Source organism: Pelophylax lessonae, assembly GCF_965119305.1.
Source record: "Pelophylax lessonae genome assembly, chromosome: 10".
NCBI lineage: Eukaryota > Metazoa > Chordata > Amphibia > Anura > Ranidae > Pelophylax > Pelophylax lessonae.
Window position 1 is genome coordinate 168816006 of NC_138777.1, and position 12945 is coordinate 168828950.

General features: G+C 44.7%; 1 protein-coding gene across 1 annotated transcript in view; it reads left to right on the top strand.

Annotated features, from left to right (window-relative positions):
* Positions 1-659: 659 nt before the first annotated feature.
* STX5 (syntaxin 5) overlaps positions 660-12945 on the top strand; it is a 34792-nt gene continuing 22506 nt past the window's right edge. Inside the window, exon 1 of the mRNA XM_082269890.1 lies at positions 660-791. The gene's annotated coding sequence lies outside the window, so the exon portion shown is untranslated. The remainder of the gene's footprint in view (positions 792-12945) is intronic.

The following is a 12945-nucleotide window of genomic DNA, read 5'->3' on the forward strand; positions in this document are numbered from 1 at the left end:
TGCCCAGCGCTGTGTATTATGTAGTATTGTGCCCAGCGCTGTGTATTATGCACTCCTGTGCCCAGCGCTGTGTATTAGGTAGTACTGTGTCATTTGCCAATAAAAAAAAAAATATGTCCCCGGATTTGATTTTAAAAATCTGGTCACCTTAGATTAGGGGCAGGCTATATGACCGTAGTTACTATTAGAGTCTATGGTTTTTACATTATGATCATGTAACTATTGCTAATGTCTTCCTCTTTTTTAAATTGTATGTAAAATGTCCTTTATTTGCATGAATACATTTTGATATTTTTCATATATGTGCCTATAAAGTCAATATTTTCACTCCCAGTTCCAATATTCTCCATTAGGATGTGGCACATTTTTTACCTTATGCATTCAGGTTGCCACCCCTGGTAATGCACCATCTAATCATTTCTATAACTGAGAAATAATAGCACCGTGTCAGCCTGCCCTTTAGCATTCTTGCAGAGAGTATTCAGTATTGGAAGCCTCCGTGTAAAGGATTATCTATCATAAGAATGACAATTAAGCATTCATTGTGCGACGCTCCACCAGTATTTACTATTTACTCCCAGACTCCCATTGCCTCGGTTTGTCTCGGCCCACTTCCGGGTTGTCATAGAAGCGTCTCAACAATACGTCATCACCCTGCGCTTCTAGCCGCTTAGGAGCCAGTGACGCGTGAGTACGTGGCGCTGACGTCAGCGAAACCCCCGGCACGGACGACGAGGACTGCAAAGGCGACCGGTGAAGCAGGAGGGAGTTGTGATAGATCAGAAAGGACAGTAAGTGTTGATAATGGAAGACTGGCCTGGTTGTTTGTGGCGTTGAACGCGTATCTCGTATGGACACGGTGTGTAGTCTCTGAGAAAACCAGGGGGGTCGTTGTTAAACAAGCGGGTGACGTCATTAGCTAGAGTCGCCGAGGGAGGAGAGACATTGAAAGGGATTAGTGTTGTGTCAGCTGTGGTCACTCCACATGAATGACTGCACTGCCCCTACTTGTTGGTGTGTTATTACTAACCCCCCTCCCCCACCAAAGTGTAAAGCATCAGCTTCATTGTAGAAGTGTCATGGGGGTCTCTAGGAAGAATGTCCCCCATTTCCTGTCTGTCATAATGGAGGTGTTCATTCCAGGTGGTTACTGGCCTCATAGTCCCCTCATGGAATGTTTATATTCCTTGTGAGATGGGGGTCACCAGCTGGAGGAAGGAGGGCCTGGTTCCCCTTTACATATCATTGGTTATCAGTAGAGGGGTCACTGGGAGGAGGGCCTGGTTCCCCTATACATATCATTGGTTATCATTAGGGGGGTCACCAGCTGGAGGAAGGAGGGCCCGGTTCCCCTATACAGATCATTGGTTATCAGTAGAGGGGTCACTGGGAGGAGGGCCTGGTTCCCCTATACATATCATTGGTTATCATTAGGGGGGTCACCAGCAGGAGGAAGGAGGACATGGTTCCCCTATACAGATCATTTGTTATCAGTAGAGGGGTCACCAGCAGGAGGAAGGTGATTCCAGTTCCCCTATACAGATCATTAGCTATCAGAGGGGTCACCAGCAGGAGGAAGGTGATCCCGTTTCCCATATACAGATCATTAGTTATCAGTAGAGGGGCCACCAGCAGGAGGAAGGTGGGCCTGGTTCCCCTATACATATCATTGGTTATCAGTAGAGGGGTCACCGGGAGGAGGGCCTGGTTCCCCTATACATATCATTAGTTATCAGTAGAGGGGTCACCAGCAGAAGGAGGGTCTGGTTCCCCTATACAGATCATTAGTTATCAGTAGAGGGGTCACCAGCAGGAGGAAGGTGGGCCTGGTTCCCCTATACAGATCATTAGTTATCAGTAGAGGGGTCACTAGCAGGTGGAAGGAGGGCCTGGTTCCCCTATACAGATAATTAGTTATCAGTAGGGGGGTCACCAGCAGGAGGAAGGTGATTCCAGTTCCCATATACAGATTATTAGGTATCAGTAGAGGGGTCCCCAGCAGGAGGAAGGTGATCCCGGTTCCCATATACAGATCAGTAGGTATCAGTAGAGGGGTCCCCAGCAGGAGGAAGGCAATCCCGTTTCCCATATACAGATCAGTAGGTATCAGTAGTGGGGTCACCAGCAGGAGGAAGGAAGGCCTGGTTCCCATATACAGATTATTAGGTATCAGTAGAGGGGTCACCAGCAGGAGGAAGGTGATCCCGGTTCCCCTAAAGGTCTTTAGGATGGCTTTACACTGTCTTGTTTGTCAGCACAGTGTACCTCCAGGTTAGCTGCGTTTTGTCTTAGACTTCTATGACATCCTGCAGTTTTCCTGAAAACGCAGCAAAGACACTGGATGCAGGACTTTTGATGCACTTTTGGAAAATGCACCAAAACTGTGGGACAGAATAAAAGTCTATAGGAAAGCGCATTTAAACTGCATCAAAACCAGCGGTACAGAGCGCCACACGTGTCATGTGGCCAGAAGACAGCGGGGCAGTATGAAGACGTCCTTGGACCTTATTTAGAATACTGTGTCCAGTTCTGGAGACCTCATTTACAAATAGATATTGATAAGAATGGGTCCAGAGACAGGCAGCAAAAATAGTGATAGGTCTAAGGGATAAAACGTATCAGGAGAGACTTCAGGAACTTAAAGCGGAACTTCACTCAAAAGGGGAAGTTCAGCTCTTCTCTTACTTCACATTTGGGACTTTACTTTTTTTTTCGGGGGGGGGGGGGGTGGAGCGGTTACCTGGTTTTGTCAGGTACCCACTCCCCCACTTTCGTCCGAATTGCTGCAGAAGGTTAGCCCACCCTGCTTCCCCCGTAGGGGGGAATGATTGCACAGTGAGCAGCCAGCTGTGAAGGTGCAAGTAGTCTTTGCCAGCTTCCCAGTTAGTATGCTGGGGACTGAAGCACGGTGAAGAAACCAGCCGGGTGGTGACAACGCTGGATCCTGGGACAGGTGAGTGTTCAATTAGAAGTCAGCAGATACAGTTTTTGTAACTGCTGACTTTTAATTTATTTAAAAAAATGACAACATCTGCTTTAAAATGTACAGTATGGAGGAATAAAAGGAAATGGGAAACATGCTTGAAACCTCAAAATACGTCGAGGGGGTGAATAGGGTTCAGACAGGAAGTTTTTTTTAATATGAAGCCAAGATCAAGAAGTATTAGTAGAAAGTATTATTTTGCTGAGAGAGTAGTTGATGCTTGGAATAGACCTCCAGCAGATGTAGTGAGGCAGACAACAGTAAGTGGATTAAAAAATACTTGCAACAAACAAATCTACATACTCGGTTAAAAAAAAAACATATATAAATTTAAAAAAAAAAAAAGCTTGATCGACCACTTGGTCTTTTTTTCTGCCATCGTTCTTCTATGTTTCTATGTAAGATTCTTGTCTCCGACAATACTGGGAGGTAATGCTTGATTCATTAGACATTGCTGTCACCACAGAGTATCCTAATTCCAATGAGTCCTTCAATGAGAGAAAGAGAAAATAGAATTCTTGTATCCCTGTGAACAGAGCTCATTGACCTTTGAATCCATTAGATGTGAGGCAGCCACACAAACACGTCTAATAAAACCCAGATTAGCCCTCAATCACACTGACGGCGGGTTTGAAATCGTGTGAGCTCAGCTGAACTCACACGATTTGAAACCCACATGTCAGTGCGAGTTTGGCGGTGATTTGACAGACATCTGTGCTGGTTCCTGCACAGATGTCTATTGAAAACGCCCCCGAAGTCACCAAAAGTAGTGCAGGAACTACGTTTGGGAATCGGTGCAGCGCCACACTGATTCGGACAGTGTTGTTGCCGGCAATAGGCTCTGATTTGTTATGCGGTTTGACACATCAAATTGGCCAGATGTGAATAGGGGCTTAGAAGCAGTCTACTTACTTTGCCCCACCTGCATGTATACTGCACATATTTCTTGGGTATACCTTTTTTAAATCTGCTCCTTTCCTGAGATGACGCTGTTTATTTCAGTCGAGGAAGGCACGTGCGCATCATCAGTTTATCTTGCATTTCATGCTGCAGTCTTTCTGTGGTGACGTAATCCTAGGTCTCTGGCATAGGCGCTTGTTTTTGTGTGTTTGCAGAAAGCTCCTAACTTTCTCACTGCTCCTTACTACCGACTGCACATGCGTGAGATTTTAGGATGACATCTATGAAGGGCGGAAGCAAACTTGAGGACATTTTCAAAAAGGCACCGGCATGAGTGGGGTGAAATGGCAGCAGAGTTGTATAAAGTACTCGAAACCCATACTTGAGTAAAAGTACAAGTGCTCGATCAAAAAGTGACTTGAGTAGAAGTACTAAAGTATTCAACATTTTTTGTACTTAAGTATTGCAAGTAGTTTTTTTAAACATTTTGCTACTCAAGTACTGAAAGTAAAAGTACCAGTAGTTTTGAAAAAAAAAAATTGCTACTCAAGTACTGAAAGTAAAAGTACAAGTACTGTGTTATGTAGGTATTAAAGAAAGAAGTCAAAAGTTTGAACATCATATTTTTTTATTATTGCAGCTTTTATTTATACATACAGTAGCATTTATTTTCGTATGCGCTGATAATACACGTTTTGAGCTTCATGAAACCTGCCATCTACTGTTCTGGCAGTGGTAATTTTTATAATTGTAACGAGTAACTATGCAGCACAAAAAAAAAATATCAGAGTAGAAGTATTGAAATCATTGAAAAAAATGTAGTGAAGTAAAAGTGGAAGTAGGAGAAAAAAATTCTACTCTAGGAAAGTACAGATACCGCCTTTCGGTACTTAAGTACAGTAGTGAAGTAGTTCTACAGTAGAACTACTTCACTACTGTACTTAAGTACCGAAAGGCGGTATCTTTCTACTTAGTTACTATACATCTCTGAATGGCAGGTAGTTGAAGTGTAAAAAAATTACCTACCGCTATGAGTCGCATGGTAAATTTTCTCAATAGAGAACTAGTTGATCTAACGCTTTGTATTACTCAATTTTCCCCTGCCTCTGTGAGTAGTAAAGGGGTCCCGACTCTCCAACAAACCAAACCCCACCCCCCCCTCCGGTAGAGATCGCCCACATCTCCTTCCTCTGTCACAGGCAGCACTGACATCCCCAGTGTTGGAGGCTTAGCGCTGACATGTTACCGATCTGTTAGCATGTTGACAGCTAGACCCTAAAGCCTCGTACACACGCACCGATTGTTGGCCGACCGATCGGCCGTCTTTTGTCCAGTGTTGTTGTGTTGGTTGAAATGTGCTCTAGACTGCACACGAATTTTGTCGGCCAACAACAACCAACTGCAGAAGTGATGTCATGTTCTGGTTTACTTTCCCTGTGTTTTTTTCTTCTCTGAGCATGCCCAGTCTTGCTCATCTGATTTTTTTTGTCTGCCGAAATCTGTACTGACTGACAAACAATCGGCCGTTCTGTTTACGGCCAACAAAAATTTTATAGCATGCACACCAGATTTTGTTCGGCCGAAAAGTCGGTTGTCGGAAGCATCATACTAACAAGCCGGCAATCGGACGATCGGACGTTGGCCGAAAATTCACGGCCAACAATCGGTGCGTGTGTACGAGACTTAACTGTGTCACATGAGAGGAGATCACATAATCCCTCATATCTGGAAGCAACTGGTATTGTCACCAGCTAAAGCCATGAAAGGAGCAGCGGTGGTGAGTTATCGGGAGGATTGGTATTTTGTACACCTTGCCGATTTAGTTTATAAGCGCACTGGTCCCTTCGCACAGGCATCATTTCAGTTACATCTTTTGCTAAGAAAAATTGAGTACTGATTCAGGTTGCTGCAGTTTACACATCTGTCTTCAGTTCAGTTTTCATCAGTTTGTAGTTCAGTTTACACCTATTTTGGAACTTTTTTTTTTTTTTTTAAAGAAACTAATCGTAGGTGAAAAAAGTATAAACCATAAACGGTTTCTAGTCTTATGCCCCGTACACACGTGCAGATTATCTGAAGACTTTTGTCTGTAGACTTACCAAAACCATATAATATGAGGTCAAACCTAAACACTTTCAATTTGTATGCAATCCGGCAGGCCCTTGCACTACATAGAAAAGGTAAGTCTGCAGACAAAAGTCTGCAGATAATCTGCACGTGTGTACGGGGCATAAGGCCCCTTTAACACTTGTGCAACCTGAAAGTTGCGTGACTTTGACGCAACTTGAAGCAATGCCTGTGTAATTTTGAGGTCTATGGATCTCAAGTCCCATCAAAGCCGGACCATAGTGCAGGCACTACTCTGAAGTTGCTACAATTTGAAGTCACACAGATATGGAACTGTACTCATTGGAAATCATGGGGTACTACATGTCATGCAACTTTGTAGTCGCAGGACAAGTCACACAAGTGTCAAAGGGGCCTAAAAAGGATGATATCCGTTCAGAAATCGAAATGAAATCGAAATGGAAAAGGACGCAACCTTGTTTCTTAAAAAAAAAAAAAAACTGACCTGAACGGACACAGATGTAAACAGATGATCATCCATTGGAATAAATTGCTGCACTTTTCTATCTGAAAACAGATGAATATAACACTCTTGTGAAAGGGCACTTATTCTTTTTGCTCCTGTGCCCTGACCAACCTACTCTACATTCCACCTCCACAGTTATTAATATTATACAGCGCCAACAGTCTGCTCAGCGCTTTACTACATGAGGGCAGATAGTACAGTTACAATTCAATACAGGAGGAGTCAGAGGGCCCCGTTCCTTAGAGCTTGCAATCTAAGAGGGAGGGTCAAGTGGTTAATGGTAATAACTGTGGGAGATGAGCTAATAAGGAACATAAAAGTACAGTTGTTAGATGGGGGCAGGATAGGCCTCTGAAGAGAGAGGTGTTAAGATATCATCTTTACATACCTGGATCTAGTGGCTTGTTTGATTATATTCTGGATGCGCCCTTGCATTACACCCCTATACATTTTTATGAGGCTGTATTTCCCACCATCTCCAGCCCCAGACCATAGCTCCATAGAAGTCTGTGGGGATATGTTGTGTGAACATGGCCAGGAAAGTGATACTTGTGGTACTTGATGTAAACAATAATGTAAGGCTATGGCCATCCGATCCGAAGTGAAGTATGCATCTGTGGAGGGGAGGAATGCTTGCTTTAGGTCAGAGCAACAGGGCAAAAATATTAAGTAAGAGTGCACTTATTCTTTAAAGCCCCACTCTAGACAACTCCTTCCAATCTCTCTCTTGCCCATCCCGTCAGGCTCTTTTGTTTCGTACCTCTTGAAGCCAGCTATACTTACCTTAGTCTCTGGTCCAGGTACCTCGCTACTGCTGTTTCCAAGGGTGAGGGACCACTAATCCACCAAAGATCCCCTCTGTTGTTGTCCCTTTTCTGGATCCTTTGAGATCCCTGTGGCTCGAATTCTAAAAGGCAGTGTCCACGCCCGCAGGTAGTGATGTGGACACCTAAGAAGAACCCATTCAGGAAGTAAACAGAAATGAAGAAGGCTCCTTAAGCATCACCTGACTGCAGCTTAAAGTGGAACTAAACCCTCCTGACAATTTTTTTTGTTTTTCAAATGTATAAAAGTAAAGTACAGTACAATGTGGCTGCAGGAGTTCAAATATTCCCAAACGCAGGTATCGGAGTTATAGAATAGCAAATAAACCTCAGGCTAAGCGCATGATAGAGTGACAACTAGGTAGGTCTGCAGTAACAAAATTAGATCACCAGTAGTGCTTCTAGTAGGAGTATGTGAGAGTAGGTGCTCAAATGCAATTCTTGTCCATACTCAGATTCTCAACTGTGAGCTATTGATCGCTGTACCAATTGTAAAAGAGAAATAGGAGATAACAGAAGATAAGAATATGAAAGGAGGGGAGAGAGAAAGGAAAGAGGCCACTTGCTGCATTGCCCAACCAAAATGAGACGACTTTCACTGTGCACCCCACAATGACCATCAACCCGAGCCACCCACAGCAGATCAGGAAGGGGACGTTTCTAGAAGGTCCCGCAATTCCCAGATCCGGTTGTTAATGTCTAGGGAGTTGTTTAAGGAAGCTGTTCAGTGTTTTATTTTCTTTATATTCTTCATCCTTGTGTGCTTTTCCATTTGAATGCGACCAAGTAGCATGCTTTTTAGAGGTTTTGGAGAATTGAGGGGGGGGGGTTCTAGAAGAAAGATTTTGGGGGTTGAAGGGGATCCAGGCTACAAAGATGGAGTGGATTAAGGAAGTGGTCCTCAACTCCGGTCCTCAGGGCCCACTAACAGGCCAGATTTTAAGTTTTACCTTGGGGAGATGCAGACTAGAATACTGCAATCGCTGAGCAGCAAATGAGATCACCTGTGATGTAATTTAGTTATCTTGCAAACCTGGCCTGTTAGTGGGCCCCGAGGACCAGGGTTGATGACCACTGGACTAAGGTATGGACCATCCGCCAGTAGGGGACAATCAGTGAGCATGACCAGTAAATGTGATGCAATGTACCTAGGCCCCGTTTATATCGCCAACCGTGGCTATCAGTATAGGGGTAGGTGAGTGGAGCAGAATTATTATACCATTTAAAATAATTTTGTACTGGTTTTCCTTGTATAGGGAGCCAATCTAGCTTTTAGACGCCTGAGACCAGATTAGTTGCCACGTCTTCAGGGGCAGCTCTTCTCCCAAGATCTGTTCCCACTTTCTCATAGAAGCATAATGAGCTGTGGGTAGAGTGGAAATAGAGACAAGGAGACTATAGACTTGAGAGAGCATACCCTTGGAGGATTCGCCTTTCAAACCTCATCAATTTTGAGAATTGGAGGCTATTCATAAGGGATTGTGTGTAGTGGTGTGAAGGCTTGTCTGGAGGGAGCATAGATGTCCTTTACGTCCTGGAAAGTGAGCAATATTCTAATTATGGCATGCACCAACTGACCAAAGTGAAAAAATGTATTTCTGTTTCGTACACCGCTCTAGAATCTTCATGACCATTAGGTTATGCTGCCCCCTACAGGAGTAAAACACTAGGCAGGAAAAAGCTTTACCATGCCTATGGGGCAGTCCCAGGGGATATACTCCCACTTTCTGCTATACGCACTCAGTTTCTTTTCTGCCTAGTCAGGAGTAAGGACCTAGTCCTTGCTGAGTTCTCTGGTCCTAGCATTTTTTTTTCCTTTTTAAGCAGACTTTTTTTTTTTTTTTGCCCTTGTGGGATCTCAGCTTGGTTGGTACTTCAGTAACCGCCATTCGAAAATATTTGCGAGATTCCTCTGCTTACATTGTCCCAGAAGGTAGCCTTCTTGGTGGCTATTTCTTCTGCACATAGGGTGTCGGAGCTGGCTGCTTTGTCTTGTCGTTCAACTTACTGGTTGTTCACACAGAGATGAAGTGGTGCTTCGTCCTTGTTAGTCGTTTTTCTAAAGTTGTTTCTGGTTTTCATCTGAATGAAGACCCTGTGTTACCTTCCCTGCATCCTAAGGAAATGACCTTGCATTCTCTGGATGTGGTTTGGGCATTCAGGGTGTACCTGGCGGCAACCAAGTCATGTAGGAAATCTGACTCGCTATTTGCCCTTACGGATGGACCTTGCAAGGGTTTGGCCGTGTCTGCCACGACCGTTTCCAGATGGATCAGACTGACGGTGCTGCAGGCCTATTCAATCAAGGGTCAGGTTCTCCTTTTTCCTCTTAAGGTGCATTCTACGTGGGTGCTTAGTGCCTCCTGGGCCTTTCGCCATCAGGCGTCGGTGATGCAAGTTTGCAAGGCGGCCATTTGGTTGTCTGTGCACTTTCACAAAATGAAAGGTGTGAGGACAGAAATAGGGATGAGCAATGTCTCCAAAAAAGGTAGAAAAGCTTGACCAAACTTATGGCCAAACAGCGAGAGTGCTTAAGCCCCATACACACGTACTGATCGTCGGCCGAACGATCGGCCGTCTTTTGTCCAGGGCTGTTGTGTCTGTTGAAAACTGCAAAAGACTGCACACGAATTTTGTCAGGCAACAACAGCTGACTGCAGAAGTGATGTCATGTGATGGTTAACTTTCCTTGTCTTTTCTGAGCATGCCCAGTCTTGCTAATCTGCTGTCTGTCGGCCGAAATCTGTACTGAGTTGACTGGCGAACAATCGGCCGTTCTGGTGACGGACAACAAAAATTTTAAAGTCTGCACGACAGATTCTGTTCGGCCAAAAATGCGCCGTCGTCTGTCGGAAGCATTATACTAACAAGCCTACAATCGGCCGAATATTTACGGCCGACAATCGGTACGTGTGTACGGGGCTATAGCCTCTGTTTGGTCTGCAGTTGCCATGGGGCCTCACCAGTGAGCTATGGCCTGACAGTTTAGTTTAGAGTAGGGATGCACCGAATAATCGGCGGCCGAACATTATTCGGCCGAAAATAGAAAAAATAGCACTTTCGGTGTTCGGCCGAATAAGTCAAAAGGCCGAATAATTTTGTGCCGAATAATAGGGCTGAACGATAGTCGATATGATATTGACCATCGTTCTGTGGCCGTAGGCGATATTCATATCGCCGAGGTCACGATATTTACAGGGGGAAGGGACTCGGAGGAGGACTCACAGACTTCCGTGTTAGGCAGGGGAAGCCCGGACACTTCAGCGATGAGCATACATACATTACTCACTCGTGCACTGCTCCGGCCGCCCCACACATTCAGTGAGTCTTACTCTCCTCCCTAGTTTTTTCAATGGCACATTCAGGAAGCCAATCACGCCGTGATTAGCTGCACAGCGAACCAATCACGCGTGCCTGCACACCTGATTGGTTCCGCTGTGCCGCTACTCACGGCGTGATTGGCTTCCTGAATGTGCCATTGAAAAAACTAGGGAGGAGAGTAAGACTCCCTGAATGTGTGGGGCGGGCTGCAGTGCACGAGTGAGTAATGTATGTATGCGGCTGTGCTCCTTTCCAGCCTCCTACTACCACCACTATGAGACTGTCTGTCACTGTATAATCTGATCGAGTCCACACTGACACTGACTGACTGTCACTGAGTAATTGATGTTACCATATTAACCCTGACCTGCCCAGTGCCCTGTATCTGCAATTAAAATTTACAAGGCTGCCTGCATGCTTCCTGATTTCCATTCCCAGCATCCTTCCCAATCCCTACAGTGTCACTAACATTAACCCTATGGTGCAAGGCTGCAGTGTGCACTGAATCCCATTCCCTACAGTAACATTTAGGGAGAGAGAGAGACATGAGAGGACAAGAGACATGAGAGGACAAGAGACATGAGAGGACAAGAGACATGAGAGGACAAGAGACATGAGAGGACAAGAGACATGAGAGGACAAGAGACATGAGAGGACAAGAGAGAGAGAGAGTGAGGGGACAAGAGAGAGAGAGAGAGAGAGAGACACACGAGAGGACAAGAGAGAGGACAAAAAATTGGCAAAATAAATGGAAAAAATGCAAAACACCGCGTTCGGTATTCGGCCTTCGGCCAAACATTTTATTATTATTCGGCTTCGGCCAAGAATTTCATTTCGGTGCATCCCTAGTTTAGAGCTCACATAGACACACTAGTAACTGTAATGGTTATCATTGAAGGCATCTCTTAAATGTAAGTGTTTTGGGAAACGTCATTTTGTTCAGTTCCACTTTAAGAAAGAGGCATTGTGTTGGGGATTTTTATTACAGCAATCCGTTGGGGAGGAGGGATTTTTCTTTATCCCGGAGATTGGCTGTAAAGTATATCTAAAGCTGCAACATTTTTTATGCTTGTTTTCCAATAGAGCGATTATCTTTCGCTTTCAGTCTTGAAAATGAAACAAGTGATCAAAGGAAAGGTCTGGTAAGTTAGGGGAAATCTCTCTTCCAGACAGTTTTTGGAACTTGTGTCCACATAGGCTGATTTCCTTCTATTTGTGTTCTGGTGACAACTCAAAACTTTAAGGCTTCATGCACATGGGGCATTAGAAAAAAACGTGCTGCAAAGCTAGTTCTGACGCCGGTAAAAAGCAGCTGTAAAAACATGCTTTCAGTTGCTTTTTCCGTTTGCGTTATTGCACGTTTGGCCACGTCGCTTTTAGCAGCGTTTTTTCTGCCTCCATTCAAAATCAGTGGTTCCCTATGGGAGCCTATTGATTTGAATGGAGGGCACCTTCCATTCAAATCAATAGGCTCCCATAGGGAACCATTGATTTTGAATGGAAGAAAAAAAAACGTATAACGTGGCTTAACGCACGTTAAGCAACGTTATAGCAACGTTATTTAGCCTTTAGCAGCGTCAGACATTTTTACAGCTGTAACGCTGGTCCTCAGAATTGCAGGCTGTGGGTTCTTCTTGCAGCTTAAAAACGCCTATGCCACTTACAGCTCAAAAACGCCTGTGTGTGCATGAGGCCATAGAATAACATGGAGGGCGTTTTTAAGCTGCAAAAAAAAAAACGCCTAATGCTACTGCAACAGCAGCTGTAAAAACACGCTGTGTGCATGAGGCCTTATTTTCTTCCTTTCAAGGACTAAAACAATGGCCATTGGAAAAAAAATAGAGAGGGTGAAGTTGCCAGTGGGGACACAGACAGCAATAAAAACCTGATGGTTTTGTTGTTCAAATGCACTATATTACCAAAAGTATTGGGACACCTCCCAGTCTTAGGCCGTAGGGTTCAATATTGAGTTGGCCCACCCTTTGCAGCTATAACAGCTTCAACTCTTCTGGGAAGGCTGTCCACAAGGTTTAGGAGTGTGTCTATGGGAATGTTTGACCATTCTTCCAGAAGCACATTTGTGAGGTCAGGCACTGATGTGGATGAGAAGGCCAGGCTCGCAGTCTCAGCTCGAATTCAGTCCAAAGGTGTTCTGTCGGGTTGAGGTCAGGACTTTGTGCAGGACAGTCAAGTTCCTCCACCCCCAAACTCGCTCATCCATGTCTTTATGACCTTGCTTTGTGCACTGGTCCAAATCATTTGGTGGAGGGGGATTGTGGGGTTGTTTTTCAGGGGTTGGGCTTGGCCCCTTAGTTCCAGTGATG